The following is a 15,396-nucleotide window of genomic DNA, read 5'->3' on the forward strand; positions in this document are numbered from 1 at the left end:
ATAGTATATAACACCAGATTATAAAAGTGTGATCTTAATAAGTTTGTAACAGTCACAACCTTCTGTGGTGCCTGGGGTTATTTATTCACATACCTCACAAACAGTACCAAAGAAAGCATGGAATGAACTGAAAATGTTCTAACAATCAATGTCTGATCACAATTGCATTGGAGGTGGGTTTTGTTTGTGTGCTTAAAATAGAGACACGAAGGGAGGGCCTTGAACTGTTTAAAGGAATACTGTTTTCTTATTGCATTTTCCCTGGCAGACAATCTTATGAACAAGTCATCATGATCAGAATTACAATAAGCCCCAACATTGGATGAGCACTGCCTGAGCCTTGGCCCTGAAATGGCTATTCACTGATGGGAGCTTCCACCAATCACCTTCACTCTCACTCCTCCATTCATCTGTATTGTCTAGGCTATTACATCACACTTTCATACCTTGCTCTCAAGTATGGATGCTTGCAACTGTGCTATTTCAAAAGTAATCTAAATACCACACAAACATACACCCTCATATGTTCAAACATGTTCAAACACACATCCATACACTTGATGTTCAAACGTTCAAAAATCTCTGATGCACATTTGTAACCTTGTAATGCACTACCACACAATTAGACGTTGTTTAAACAGACCCATACAAATACACTTTTTAATATATGGGAAATAGCCCAGTGCTTATTTTAGTATTACGGGTAAACAACTGTAGCCAAGCTCCATTTACTCTTTATTTGTTTATCTCGATAAACTACTACTTGTCAATCCATTGCTTATGTTGTCCTGGGATGTTGTATTGATGATTAAATAAATGCATTGCAATGCCTCCATTCAGCTGAGAAGACTGTTACTAAACTCACATCCACTGTGCCTAAACCTGCTGACGCTTCTCAAATGCTGGAACTCGCTCGTCAGCACATGCTGTTGCATTGTGTGTATGTGTGTGCATGTGACTGTCTCATTGCATGTATTTATCCACTGTGAACAAGCCGGTGTGCCTCACTGCCTGTCTGACAGCAGCAGCTTAAACGCTCTCAGTATGAAGTTTGTGTTTACTGTGATTTTCTCTGTTGCAACCCTCTTCTGCCTGTTTCATTTTCCAGTGAGAGGAGCTCTTTAATACAGCACTCTTCTATTTTCAGGCTGGTTACTGTCTTAGTGACACTGCTGAGTATATATGGAGTGGTTGGAGTCAGTTGTTGAGGTTTACCCATCTTGCTTCAAGAGATGCAGATGGGGGGTTAAATATGCAGTACTCATGCACTGTGTTTTTATGCTGTTGTTTAAAATCAGTAAAAGTCATTTTGGGACAGTGGGAGACTTCTCCGCTTGTCAGTTGTGTGTGTGGCAGGGACGGAGCTAAGGGGTCGCAATTGCCGTTTTGGTCATTTTTGTCTTGGGCACAAAATGTCTTGGCTCCATCCCTGGTGTGTGGGTGTGATCGATGTGAAGGGCTAAAGTAATTGCAGTCTTTTATGAACTTTAGCTGTCTTGAACAAACCTGTGAATATTCACCAAGGGGAGGTAGAGTGAGCTGGCAATGGCCTCATCATCATCATCATTATTATCACTATGACAATAATCAGCTTCATAATCAGCATGAATCTGCTACATACTAACGGTGGTTGAATTATTTAAGAACCTACAGTGAAATGTCATTAATTAGCTTAGTTACTGCAAAATGCTGCAATTTAGAGGTTTGTAAAGGTGTATTGATAAAATAATAACACTCAATTGATGTGAATATTGATATATGGATGAGTTATAAAGCAAGCACAATGGAAATTTGTCTAAATGTCACATACATACACACTGGGGCTGGGTATTGATACAGATTTCCCAGTTCGATTCTGATTTACAAGCTCTCGATTCCATTAAATTCTGATTTGATATCGATTCATGTGGGTACATTTCAGTAATGTCTCTTTTGCTTACATATGAAAGAGTATCTCTCCCAGCTAATGCTGTTAATTATACAGGGGACCTTCTAACTAGGTACATTATGAAAATATTAATTTTATTAATTATATTTTATTCGTTTCGTCACTTTTTGGCTTTTTAAAAATGAACAAATCCATGTGTTCAATCTTCTTCTTCTTTCGGCTGCTCCCGTTAGGGGTCACCACAGCGGACCATCCGTGATCCACATATTTGACTTGACACAGGTTTTACACCAGATGCCCTTCCTGACACAACCCCCAGTGGCTGGGGGACTCTCACTCACACCTACGGGGCAATTTAAAGTCTCCAATTCACTTAACCTGCATGTTTTTGGACTTGTGGGGGAAACCAGAGCACCCGGAGGAAACCCACACGAACACGAGGAGAACATGCAAACTCCACACAGAAAGGCCCAGTTGAGCCAGGACTCAAACCTGGGACATTCTTGCTGTGAGGTAACAGTGCTAGCCACTGAGCATAATTTGTACTATTTACAAGTACTTAAATTGATTTGTTGAACACGTGCTAAAACTGTTAATGTCTTTTTAACAAAACTGGCATTTCTGTAAAGAGCGTCTGTAGATGAGAGCATGTTAACAAGAGAGGACTCGAATGGCTTTATCTCATCTCATGCATGATTAGAATTAAATGTTTATTTTTTGTTGTTTTTGATCAACAACTGACTGTAAAGAACAGAAAGGGTATTAAAAGAAACATTATTCAATGACAAATGGTTGCGTGGATCTCGTCTTTGGACACACATTACACAGAACAACTTTTATTCTCAACATGCAGTGAAAGGATCTCGCTGCTGAATACTCCACCACTATACTACACAATTACTGGTGAGTGAAAACATTTACCATCTAGTTGCCAAATATATAGCCTACAATTTGTTGGCATAGTGCGAAATTTGGTTGCAAATGCGAGTGATTTCCCCTCATTGTAGTGAAGGGCATAGAGTAAAAGATTGATATTGGGATTTAAGAATCAATATCGAGATCATTTAAGTGAAGATCGTGATGCATCAGAAAATCTATATTTTTACCCACCCATAATACAAGCGCTGAAAAAAACTGGGAACCTGCTATTGTTACCTCAAGGATCTATTTCCACTTGATCTGACCAATAAAAATACTTTTGTTTCTTGTAAACTTCTCAGGTAAATTTAGTCTCTAGTTACAGGTAAATCCATTTTAGATTAAATGACATTTTCAATTGGAATAAAACCAGTTAATTTAGATTATTTAATTAAGTTATTTAGATAGCACATTTTTAAGGTTACCTCACAAAACATTTCACAGTTCTAACATGAGAGGAGAGATGTAGTGATATAAATCTTGAGAAGGAGGTGACACACATGCTGAAGCAGTATGTTACAAGCTCAGGCTTTTTTCAGCAGGTGGTGGACAGACACTGAAAAAAAATGTTAACTAAAAGATCACTCAAAAATGAAACTTCTCTCATCATTTACTCCCCCTCATGCCATCCCAGATGTGTATGACTTTCTTTCTTCTGCAGAACACAAATGAAATGTGTAATTACAGTATATACAAATGTGGAAAATTGGTTATATTTTGGTCTGTTCTCACCCAAAATCAACTAGATCACTTCAGAAGACATTGATTAAACCACTGGAGTCTTATGGATTACTTGTATGCTGACTTTATCTCCTTTTTGGAACTTTTGGTGTTCCCATTCTGTGATGGAGAGCCTGTGAGTCAGTTTCCACCATGGGATTTTAAAGTGTTCAAAGGATTTATTTCTTGTTTTACTCCACTTTTCAATATTTATTAGGGTTTTATTGTGCAAATGTTTTATCCATCCTATTTATTGGTGTTTTAACTCTTTATCTCTTGTTCTTATGTATTTATTAAATTATATTGTATTTAAGAATGGAAAGGCAAGAGTTAATTTGATTTTAACAAAATGGTATGTTCCAACTGGAAATGGTGGGAACATTTTGTATTTAAGCCAGCTGCCACTAGGAGGGAAAAAATGATGGACAATGAGTGTCTGGAGCACATGGACAAGGTTGCTAGTGCTGCTTTAGTGCAATATACTCCAGCCTCCATTGTTGAGGGAGGAGAGTTGGTACTGACTGGTAACTAACACAGGTCTAGTTTTTAGACAGTTTTTTATTTTATTTTATTTTATTTTTTTATGCAAACTTGGTTTTATGTTCGCTTTTAAACACTATTTATTTTGCACTCCTACAAAATAAACATATTTTTGGAACACCATTCCTTCTCACCGGTGTGATTCTTCTTGTTACTTCTCTGGTCCTTATCACACTTTCACTTGCATTGTATGGACCTACAGAGCTGAGATATTCTTCTAAAATCTTTGTTTGTGTTCTGCAGAAGGAAATCCATACATATCTGGGATGACATGAGGGTGAGTAAATTATGAGAAAATTAGCATTTTTTGGATGAACTAAACCTTTAAAAAAATTTGCTTCAAGTGGTAACATCTAAATTAACTGGTTTGACTTAAGTCAAAAATATTATTGAACATCTCTGAATCAACTTGTATACATTAGGTTACACCAACAGATCAGGTATATATAAAAAATAAAATAAAGCTTACTACTTTTTACAGTGCACAGCACCCTCAGACATTTTATCTTACTAAGAAATGGCAACGCTGATTTCTAGTCAATGCAACAACAACAACAACAAATAGTGGTTAACTCTGCTGAGTAGCCCATTGGGATTGTTCTAAGTGATTCAATGATTTTTAGATAATATACTCAACTACTGAACTAATTAGTGGTTTCTGCTGCCACATTTCCCCATGTGCTCTGCTAGACAGCTCAGCCTGTTAGTGGACCTGAGGAGAAAAAAATAATTCTTAACACTTAAAGTTTAAAAAGGGCTTAATGTTTTTCTCTTTTTCTCTCAAATTCTGTCTCCCCTTTTTATATTCCTTGAAATTTTTCTAACTTTTTCCTCCATTTCCATGTGTCAAACTCTTATAATATCCTGTTTTGGAGAAAAGTGAGAGAGTGCAGCAAGCAGACAGAAATAGCAAAAATGTGGATTACATTTTCACGTTATGAGAGAAAACTTCAGCCTTCAAGGACAGTTTACTTGACCTCAAACGTGTGTGTTTCCCATAGCCCACACACACAGCCTTTCTGATTGATGAGAGCATGTCAATTCATATTAGCCCTAAGAGGAAGACAACAAGAGTTTGGGCATTTGTGTATTTATGGAATGTGTGAAGATGACAGAGGAAGACTAGAACTGTGTGAAGTTAACAGGTCAAATGAGGCAAGGGCCAGCAAGAAAGCCAGAATGGACAGTGGGATTTCTGGAATGTGAACCGCAATGGAATATGGGGTTTTATCTTTCAGTAAGCAAAACATTTTCAGTAGACTTTAAAGCTGAAGTATGTAACTTTTTCTGTGTTAAGATACGTTCTATTATACCAGCTGAAAAATTAGAGACAACTATAAGTAAGCCATTTGTAGGTTAATTTTCAAATTTCGAAAACTGTAAACACTGTGTCTCTGTTGCAATATAAAAATTCCTGTATTTGTTTAGAGCAACCCGCTTAGACCCACCCCAACAATATTACTCAACCAGTGATGTGTGTTGGGGACGGGACTATCTCTTTGTTTGACTTATGGCAGATGAAGGGTGTATTCAGAAATCTGTTTTGAAAACATTGTTTATTTTTGCAATTCCACTCATTGGCCCTAGTGTCACAGAAATTACGTACTTCAGCTTTAAGTAGAAACCTGCAGTTTCTATTGGTCTGTAAACTGGTGGTCAACTGATATGTTTTTTTTTTTTTTTTTTTATGGTTATGGGTTTACTAATGTAGAGGAAGGAGTGGTTAAATGCTTTAACCTTGTGCGACCCCGCGTACACATGCATGGACGTTGTATTTGGGGTTGTATTATAGTGGGCTGACTAATATGGAGAAAGGAGTGGAGAATGCTTAAACCTCGTGTGACCTTGCGTGTGCACAATGCGTGGACGTTGTATTTTGGCTTCACTATATGAAACGCATTATTTAAATTAATTTAAACCGACTGATCATAGTTCAGGAGAATCTGTGCTGTCAGTAAAGGATTAAACAGAGTCATGTGACAAAACAACTTGAGTTTATCTTTGGGGGAAACACCAACAAAACTATATCTGGTAAGAAACCTAATTACATTTTTACACTGAAACCTGTTTGAGACAAAAGATTCTTTAGTTTCTCTAGTTTAAACGATATACCATTTTTAACATGCCAGATTTATCGTAAAACACCACGCTGCTAAACACAATGTACACTAATGTGTACTCTAGTGCATTTTATTATTAGAAATCCTATATTTACTGTTCATTATCATATTGAGAAGCAATAGGTTTTTCCAAAAGCTGAAAAATGTTGCTTTCAGAGGCTTTATATGGAGTTAGGATGAAAATAAGGTTTATTTTGAACCATTCTGAGACCAGTGCAGACAGACAACACACTGGAGGTTAAGTCATTCACTAAGTAGGGAGGAAGGGAGCATCCTATAGCTCTCTATGCAGCTAAGTGCATTAACTCCTCAAATCTGACCTAAAGTTCAGTTTGGGTTAGGATGAAAATAAGGTTTATTTTTAACCATTCTGAGACCAGTGCAGACAGACAGCACACTGGAGGTTAAGTCATTCACTAAGTAGGGAGCAAGGGAGCATCCTATAGCTCTCTATGCAGCTAAGTGCATTAACTCCTCAAATCTGACCTAAAGTTCAGTTTCAGGCTGCAGATGGTGTTTGGACCACTCAATATGTTTAGCAGGAATGGGACAATGGTAATCAGTACATAGATTCTAAATTTATAAATTATAATTTCATTTTAACATGGTAGGGTTTGGATGATGCTGGCCATTCCTTTAAATCAGAAATAATTATGCTAATTTCTGAAAAACATGTATAACCAACATTCCTAGAAACAGAATAAACAATTTGATAAAACAAATCTGACTTTCTATAGCTTAGTATTATTTAAAATTTCACAACTTAGTCCTGCTGGAAAATGCACAGTCATCACGCACGGGTATCAGGAGGTTAAAACATTTCTGTGTCAAAATGGCAAGTATTATGTTGTTTTCATTGTTATCATACCATTATTAAAGAAATGACAGAATTTACTAAGTGCAAAAAGGCAATGGTTGTTATTCACTGTTCAGGACCCTATTGGGATTGTTCAAAACAATTCACTGATCTTTAGATAATATTCCTCATCTGCTGAACCAATTAGTGGTTTCTGCTACCACACTCCCTCCTGTGCCTTGCTGTTCACATCATAATCCTCCTTGAGTTGCCGTCTTTTGCATGATTAGTATTCAGTTTCGTTGAGAAATAAATTACTAATTTAAATATATATATATTATATTTATATATATATATATATATATATATATATATATATATATATATATATATATATATATATATATCCACCTTGCAAAGACAATAAAAAGGACATAAACGGAGTAGATGCAAGTCTTACAGAGAAATAGCATGGTACAAATGTGCATGTAAATAATTTTACATATATAAATGTGTGTATAAAGGACACAAACAGACACAAACAAAGAGAAAGGATGGGGGTGGGAGCAATCTGTTTCTTTAATTGAGGATTAAAGAAAGGCACTCCAATGGTCCATGGCTGGTTCAAATATAAATGTCCCTGATGGCAGTAAATGGAAACGGATTCAGTGAAACTGCTGAACTGAGGGTACACTGATGAAATATGTTTTGTATGGACTCAGGCAGACACTGAGTTTCATCTCCACCATTTATTTCCCACCATTCAATTTATTTTCCCAAATAAATTGATCTCAGCTCACTGGAGCAAACTCCATCTCAGTGGAGGTGGTCTCATGGCAACCCACAAACAGTGGAACGATTCTACGATTCTTTTGCATGAACAAGATCGTACATTGCATGTATAACCGTTTCGTGAATTCAACTTCATTCAAACTGTTTATAAATATTGTTTTATAAAATATATATATATATATATATATATAACCATATGGTAGGCCTACTATCGACAATATCAGTAGGCAGGTGCGCCGGAACCGGGGGAGCCATGGCCCCACACTTTTAGCCTACACCTCAACTGAACTTCGGCTGACATAAAAATATGCACACTTCTGGCACATGCATTAATAATATATAGCATGGGAATTGACTGAATAGGAGTGACAACTAGCTGCTTTGAGTCATTGCTTTCCTTTTCTTGATAGAAAATACTGATCAAACTGATGTCTCCCTCAGGCAATCAAAAGGTCAGGCTTCAGCAAACGTTAACAAGTGATGCATGCTTAAGAAACACTTCATACAGCTTTGAAATCTTAACAAACAATTTGTTTCGATCCTGTGCTTCTAGGTGTACATCATACTGGTCAAATCATGTGATTTCACCAGCAGGAGTCACCAATGTGTGGCAGTGAAGCGCCTCAAATTACTGAATCTTTTACGGAATCATTTACCTTATAAGGAGTGGAAGTGAAGGTCTCTTTCTCAAAACTAAAGCGAAGCAAAGTAATAATCTAATACGTTAATAAACGACAGACAAGCAAGCACAACAGCATACAAAACACAGCAACTAGATCTAGCAAGAGTTAGTTTTTTTGTTTGATTTTACAGTAACACATACAAAACTACAGTAACGGAAGAGGGAGCTTCCAAACATGTGTTTTTAAATCTTCATGGCTATAAAACCCTTTGCAAACGTTGTGCGGACAACTACCATTAGACGATTAGAGCGAACAACAACACAGCAAGTAATGTAAATAATGTTAGCTATGTAGTGGGTTAGCACACTGTTGCTACAGTAAGTTGCTGCTGCTAAGATAACTTGCAGAGAAGATGAGACGGTTTTACGCACACCAGCTCCAGATACTCACAATTCTCCTGCTACTAAATCTAACATCACAACTACAGCATATATGGGTTCTGTGAAACATAGCAAAATGTATGTTACCCACCTATCGAGAAGAAAAATAGCAACTTCTGTATCCGTCTTCAAGCCTTTTACCTCTCGGAGGTCTCTCCACCGCTGAAAAGCCTCGCCGATGTTGACGTGGCTCCTAGCCTTCGACTTATCATAATCCTTCTTTTTTAGTTTATATTTGTCTGACCTTTTTCTCTTGGTATGTTTCTCAGCCATTTGTCCTCCTTGATGTTCAGAAAGTTCGCATCAGTCACATTTGCCATCACTTTTCTAACGAATTTCCCTCTTGCTCTACCCCTTCCCCCATCCTGTGCACGCACAAGAACCATCCCCTTTTGCTAATTGGCTGGAGTACTGTTATGTGGATCGGTCCGATCCTCTTAGTTTTTGTTGTATGCTAGGAGTAGGTACAAACGCAAAACTTTTTACAGCTCAGATACCTAACAAATTTTGAGAAATGATTTGTAATATTTGGCAAAACATGTACTAGAATAGTACATCTAACTCAAAGGAACACTAATCTCACCCATGGGAACTAAAAAAAAAAAAAAAAAAAAAAAATAAAAAATGTTATAACATAAAACGACATAATTAACATTAAATGGACCTTAAAACATAACTATAACCCCCAAAAAACGTTTAAATGTTAATTAATAACACCCCCAAACAGTCCCCAAAACCTGCACAGATGTACCTCATTAATTATGCAGTGACAACAGCCAATAGCAAGTCCTCAAGCATAAACAACAACAGACCTTAAAGCATATTCCTGGTAAGGACTATAACTCGATGTAGTTTTAGCATCTGATATTCATTCAAATAGGTAAACGTGCCATTTTGCTCTTTGCACCAAGAAAATTGAATAATGCAGATGTCTGATCTGTCCATCTAACCACTGATCTACAAACGCCCTGAATTAAAAAAGCCAGAAATGAATGAAAGTGGATAAGGGGGTGTTGGCTGTCACTGCCATTCTGTGTTGTTGTAGACGCGTGTTGAACCACAAGGAGATGTTCAGTTATACACGAGTCCAGATGTTTATGTAAGTAGTTATAACTTGCATGATATGACTTATATGATAGTCGTAGAATGACCATATACTGTTTGCACAATGTTATCAAGTAAAGTAACGGTGTTTTAAAGCCTATGTGGGTTTCGTGTTATTCTTCTTTCAAGAGGGAAATTTGACTTCATTCACAGTTAGACAAGACTGATATCGAAGATCAGTCATAAAGTCAGCAGAATTAGACAAAGTAGAATAATGAACATAATTGCTTTGTATCCTATTATTGGGGATGAGGAAATAACTTAAATCCTTAACTCTTCAAGTAACACAATGTCAAATGCAATATGCTGCTTTAAAAAGGTATAAAATACAGGGCATGTTTTGTTTGTGTAACGTTGTTAAAAACTAAGAATAAAACGACTGTCAAATGATTTAATACACACATAAAAAGAGGAACCCATACACAAGAACACGCAGTTGAACCAGTACAGTTTTCCAGTAGTATCCGACAGCGAAGACAGCGGTCTCATCAAAGGTAAGTGTGAACTGTGAATATGCTTTATAGCCAGGTGTCTCTCTGTGTCAGTGCGGAAGCAGATTTGAATCTCTTTAGTTAGATTACTTCAGCATTCTATGTATGTTGATAAATAACTAGTCAGTCACCGTGATTCTGACAATCTTGGAAGCTGGTCTGGTATAAATTGACCATACTGACCCCTTGAAACTCGTTCCGGCGCTGGTCTCAATAATCATCGTTGACCTTTTTCACACTCCGGTTTTGGAACGCGGAAGTAAACGTTTACAGGGTAAACTTCGACAGCGGTGAATGGGAGATCACAGCAAATATTATTTTCACTTACCCATTTGCTGCAAGACCAAAATTAAAAAATCCACTACGTTTGAATGACTTTCCAGAAGAGGAAAAAATAGAGAGCGAAGAATTAAGAAAGTTAAATGGGAGAAGATGCCAAATTTACTGTCACTCTCTCAGCAAGTGTAATAGAAACCCCCTCGCAGCTGTGTTCGTTTAAAAAAAATTCCTTTCTGATTTTTATTCAATTACCGTAAATGTTCCTTTTTTATTTTTATTTATTTATGATACACAACGTAGAAGTAGACATAGCTATGGTTTTAAAGAGAAGCAATCTGTCCATCAGGAGCAGAAAAAAGGATAAAAATGCATCAGGAATGTGAAACGAGAGAGCATGAAGGTATGTACTATTTGTAAGGCAATTTTCAAGTTCCCCATCGAAAGTAATTTCCTAATTTCAGTCAGAAGTACACATCAAAGCATGCAAAATCATTACAAATCAAAACATTTAATACAAATATACAAAAAGTGTCAAATTTACTTCCAGTGTTTTCGTGTCTCTCTGACGTTAAAATTGGATGTGGTCTTTTAATGCTTTTCTGGGAATAGAATATAATTGTATATCCTTGATAATTATTTAATTATTTAGGAACCAAAGCATCGAACTGCCAGTGTGAATTAATCTATAGGCTACCGCTGGGTGGCAGCAGAAAGCTACACCCAAAATAATACTTTTTAATAGTTTTAGGGCCAGGGGCCCCTACTCATCAACAACTTTTGTATCGTTTAAGAGAATAAATAATTTAACTGCATAACATAGTGTAAAATTACACATCTAGCTTTTTTATATAATGATAGCCTTTTAGGGAATCCAAATACAAAACTGACATAAAGGTTACAGCAGTAACACATGCACACTAAAAGGTGAGATTATTAAAGACAGTAATTAAAATTTATTTTTTTATATCACTTTGATCTAAATCTTTATTATTCCATAAAGGATTGTTATAAATATTGCTAGAGTGGGAATTAAGTGTATTTCTGCTGGACCTTGAATTTCTATAGTGGGATTTTTTAAATTGTTTAATCGAGGCAATATAAGGAAGGAGATTTATTTTTTATTTTTATTTTTTTAGATTTTCTTTAGCTGCTGTAACACTTAAAAACCTTATAAACCAAAGTCAGTTGCAAGGTAGAGAATTGAATAAGAACACAATAAAGCTAATTAACCATTAGAAATTTACATATGAAATGTAACATTTAAAATAAAAATAATAATTAAAAAGTCCCTGGTTTGGACATATTCACTGCAGAAGTGAATGCGAATATAAAGATTAACTCCAGCTGGCAGTTACATGCCACTCAGATCTGCATTAAACATGAAAGCACCGCTCAGTTTGTTGCAATTTCATATCCACCTAATGACAGAAAATTAACATCTATCTACAATATTGTGGATGTGAAAGAACGCTCAGTAGCTAATAGCCCTAAGAGCTCATTACTGGGGATAGTAGCAGATGCAAACAAGAATCGCAGTACAATAGGAACGTGAAATTAATGTTTTTATTTAGTTCTAATGGCAACGTGTGAGGCTATATAGGGTTTGGTTCAGTGCCGGTCCTAGCCTATTGGGAGCTCTAAGCAAAACTTTGTGTGGGGGGCCCCTGCCAGTGTGTTTGTAACACCCAAAAAGATCCCCCCAACACTTAAGCCTTTCTAGCAGAGCATTTTCGAATTAACAACATACAGTTTTTATACTTTTTATACTGACAATAATCCAACGGTATCTAAGATGACAAATTTCAATAAACAAAAGGAACATAAGGCCAGTCTTCTTGGGTCAGTTAGCAGGGCACTTGCTGGCTGTACATTCAGGGTCTGTGCTGGTGCTGCTGGTCTTAATGATAAACTTGAGAATTGTCCCTGAGGGCAGATTGAAAAAAAAAACAAAACAAATTGATTCTTAATTTAAAATGGCCTAACAACGTGCTAAGTAATGATATCAGCTAAGTTTACATTGATGACAAAGTTTTTGCATTTTATTTTGACTTTTTATAAATATATATTTTTTTATAAACTTTTATAATCTACAAACTATAAAAACATAAAACTGATCAAACATAATAAAACAATGAACGAGAGTAAATGAATACAGCCTAAAAGACAGATAGAAACATTTAAAATGTCAGTAAGAAAAATTAACATTGAAATAATTTTGATTGACAGCTAATTGCTCGCCGAAAATAACACTCTGGCACCACCTAGTTTGTTTAACAACGAATAACACACATATCAGAGTGTCTGACAGCTGAATGCTTTTGCGACAACATAGGCCCTATCCCCATACTCACACTTACGGTCTTGGCCACTTGAGTGCGCGTGCACGCGACAGGAAGTAAATGTTCAAGACTGTCCCATGTCTAAAACATGCCAAAGCTCAGTGCACTTAACCCACACTAAATCCGCACTATCGCGAATACCGCTTCGGAGCGGTCTTTCAGGCTAAGTGTATCCCAGAGTTCATCACGATCGGGAGCCACACCCCGCCTACCTGAGCGATCAGTGTATTTTCGTCATGATGACGTCAAGGGAAGCTTTTCAAAATAAGTTATTTATTAGAATCAGATAGTGAAACATAAGTGAAGCATATATTTATTTTAGTATAAATGACAGTATTCAACATTATATAACATGTTTAGGATGACTTCATATCAGCATCATAATTACAAAATATTATTTATGTGTATATTTATATAGGCTAACTCTTTGTTATCCTTCTCACCCAGTAATCACTTTATTTTGTTTGTTCTTGCCTAATACTGCTGGTCATTTTGGTCATTTATCAGCCAGTGTGGCATACAATATGCAGTCTAATAAATGTTGTTTTAAAATTAAAAATGTATCAACTACTACCACAGGTTCTTTCTTATCTTTATATATTTAAAATATAAGTTTTTAATGCTTTTTATTTGTTGTAGGAAACCACATACTGATAAGTTGTGTAAAGCAGTCTTTGGTCATCTTATATAAATGACAAGCCAAAGCATATAATTTAAATGGTTTGTATTAGTAGCTATTAATTGATCACACAGGTTTATAGAATTATTATTATTATTATTATTATTATTATTATTATTATTTATGTTTTATGCAGTGTATTGAGAAGAAAAGTAGAAAGAATTGCTTGTATTTCATATTTTACAGCAGTTATGGATGACGCAATTTTACAGTTAAACAGTTTTTAATGTGCAAAGTATTGAAAATCAAAATGAGTAAAAATAATTTACTTTTACAATTATTTTCACACAATAAAAACATTATACAAAATGGATTTACATATTTTCTACAGCACAATACACTTCCAACAACCAGTAGTGTATTAATAAATGAAAGGATGGGTAACATTTTCAGTTATTTATTATTTTAAGTAGGCTATAACAGTCATTGCTACCAAAAACAATCAGTCTTCCGCCGAGTGAAAAGACAAAAACAGCTGTCGCAACCAGCACCAACATCTTTAAGTCTACGAGTGTCCCAACGTGCAATCAAAAGTCATACACACACTCGCAGTCTTCACGACTACTTGCACACTAGAGGCCAAACACCGGAAATACGTAAGACAAGTGGGTAAGTAGGCAAGACCAAAACCGCAAGTGGGGGTATTGGGACAGGGCCATAATTTACCGGAAAATTTGAATGATTTTTTTTCCCCTCAAAAAATATGAAGTAAGCATCCATCAATATTTCTCTAAATGTGAAAACTGAGATACTGTTTATTGAAACATGACATCAACAGAGCTTGCATGATCAAACAGGTATGTGCTTCTTTATACATTTTTTAAAACAAATATGTTGCATTTTGATTTTGCATTCTTTGACGTGTACTCCTGATAGAAACAGAAAATTGCCTTAAAAATAGTACATACCTTCATGCTCTCTTGTTTCACATTCCTGGTGCATTTTTATCCTTTTTTCTGCTCCTGATGGACAGATAGCTTCTCTTTTTTTTTAATCCCCTTTTTCTCCCCAATTTGGAATGCCCAATTCCCACTACTTAGTAGGTCCTCGTGGTGGTGCGGTTACTCACCTCAATCTGGGTGGCGGAGGACAAGTGTCAGTTACCTCCACTTCTGAGACAATCAATCCGCACATATTATCACGTGGCACGCTGTGCATGACACCGCGGATACTCACAGCATGTGGAGGCTCATGCTACTCTCCGCGATCCACGCACAACTTATCACATGCCCCATTGAGAGCGAGAACAACTAATCATGACCACGAGGAGCTTACCCCATGTGACTCTACCCTCCCTAGCAACCGGGTTGCTTAGGAGACCTGGCTGGAGTCACTCAGCACGCCCTGGATTCGAACTCGCAACTCCAGGGGTGGTAGTCAGCGTCAATACTCGCTGAGCTACCCATACTACATTGTGTATCATTTAAAAAATATAACAATAATAATTTATGGTAAAATGCTGGCAGCTGTTGTTGCCAGAAATTCACTGTAAAAAATACGGTGACTAAGTTTCAGGCTTTTCGGGATGTTATTTTGATGCCCGGATATTTTTCTGTTTGCAACTGTTTATATTGTTAAATTATATAAACTTAATATACTAACCTCCTGGAACAATAAAAGTCTGCATTTCAGACTTCTGCATTGTTAATCACCGTAGAAATTAGCCA

Source organism: Myxocyprinus asiaticus, chromosome 2 (assembly GCF_019703515.2).
Source record: "Myxocyprinus asiaticus isolate MX2 ecotype Aquarium Trade chromosome 2, UBuf_Myxa_2, whole genome shotgun sequence".
Lineage (NCBI taxonomy): Eukaryota > Metazoa > Chordata > Actinopteri > Cypriniformes > Catostomidae > Myxocyprinus > Myxocyprinus asiaticus.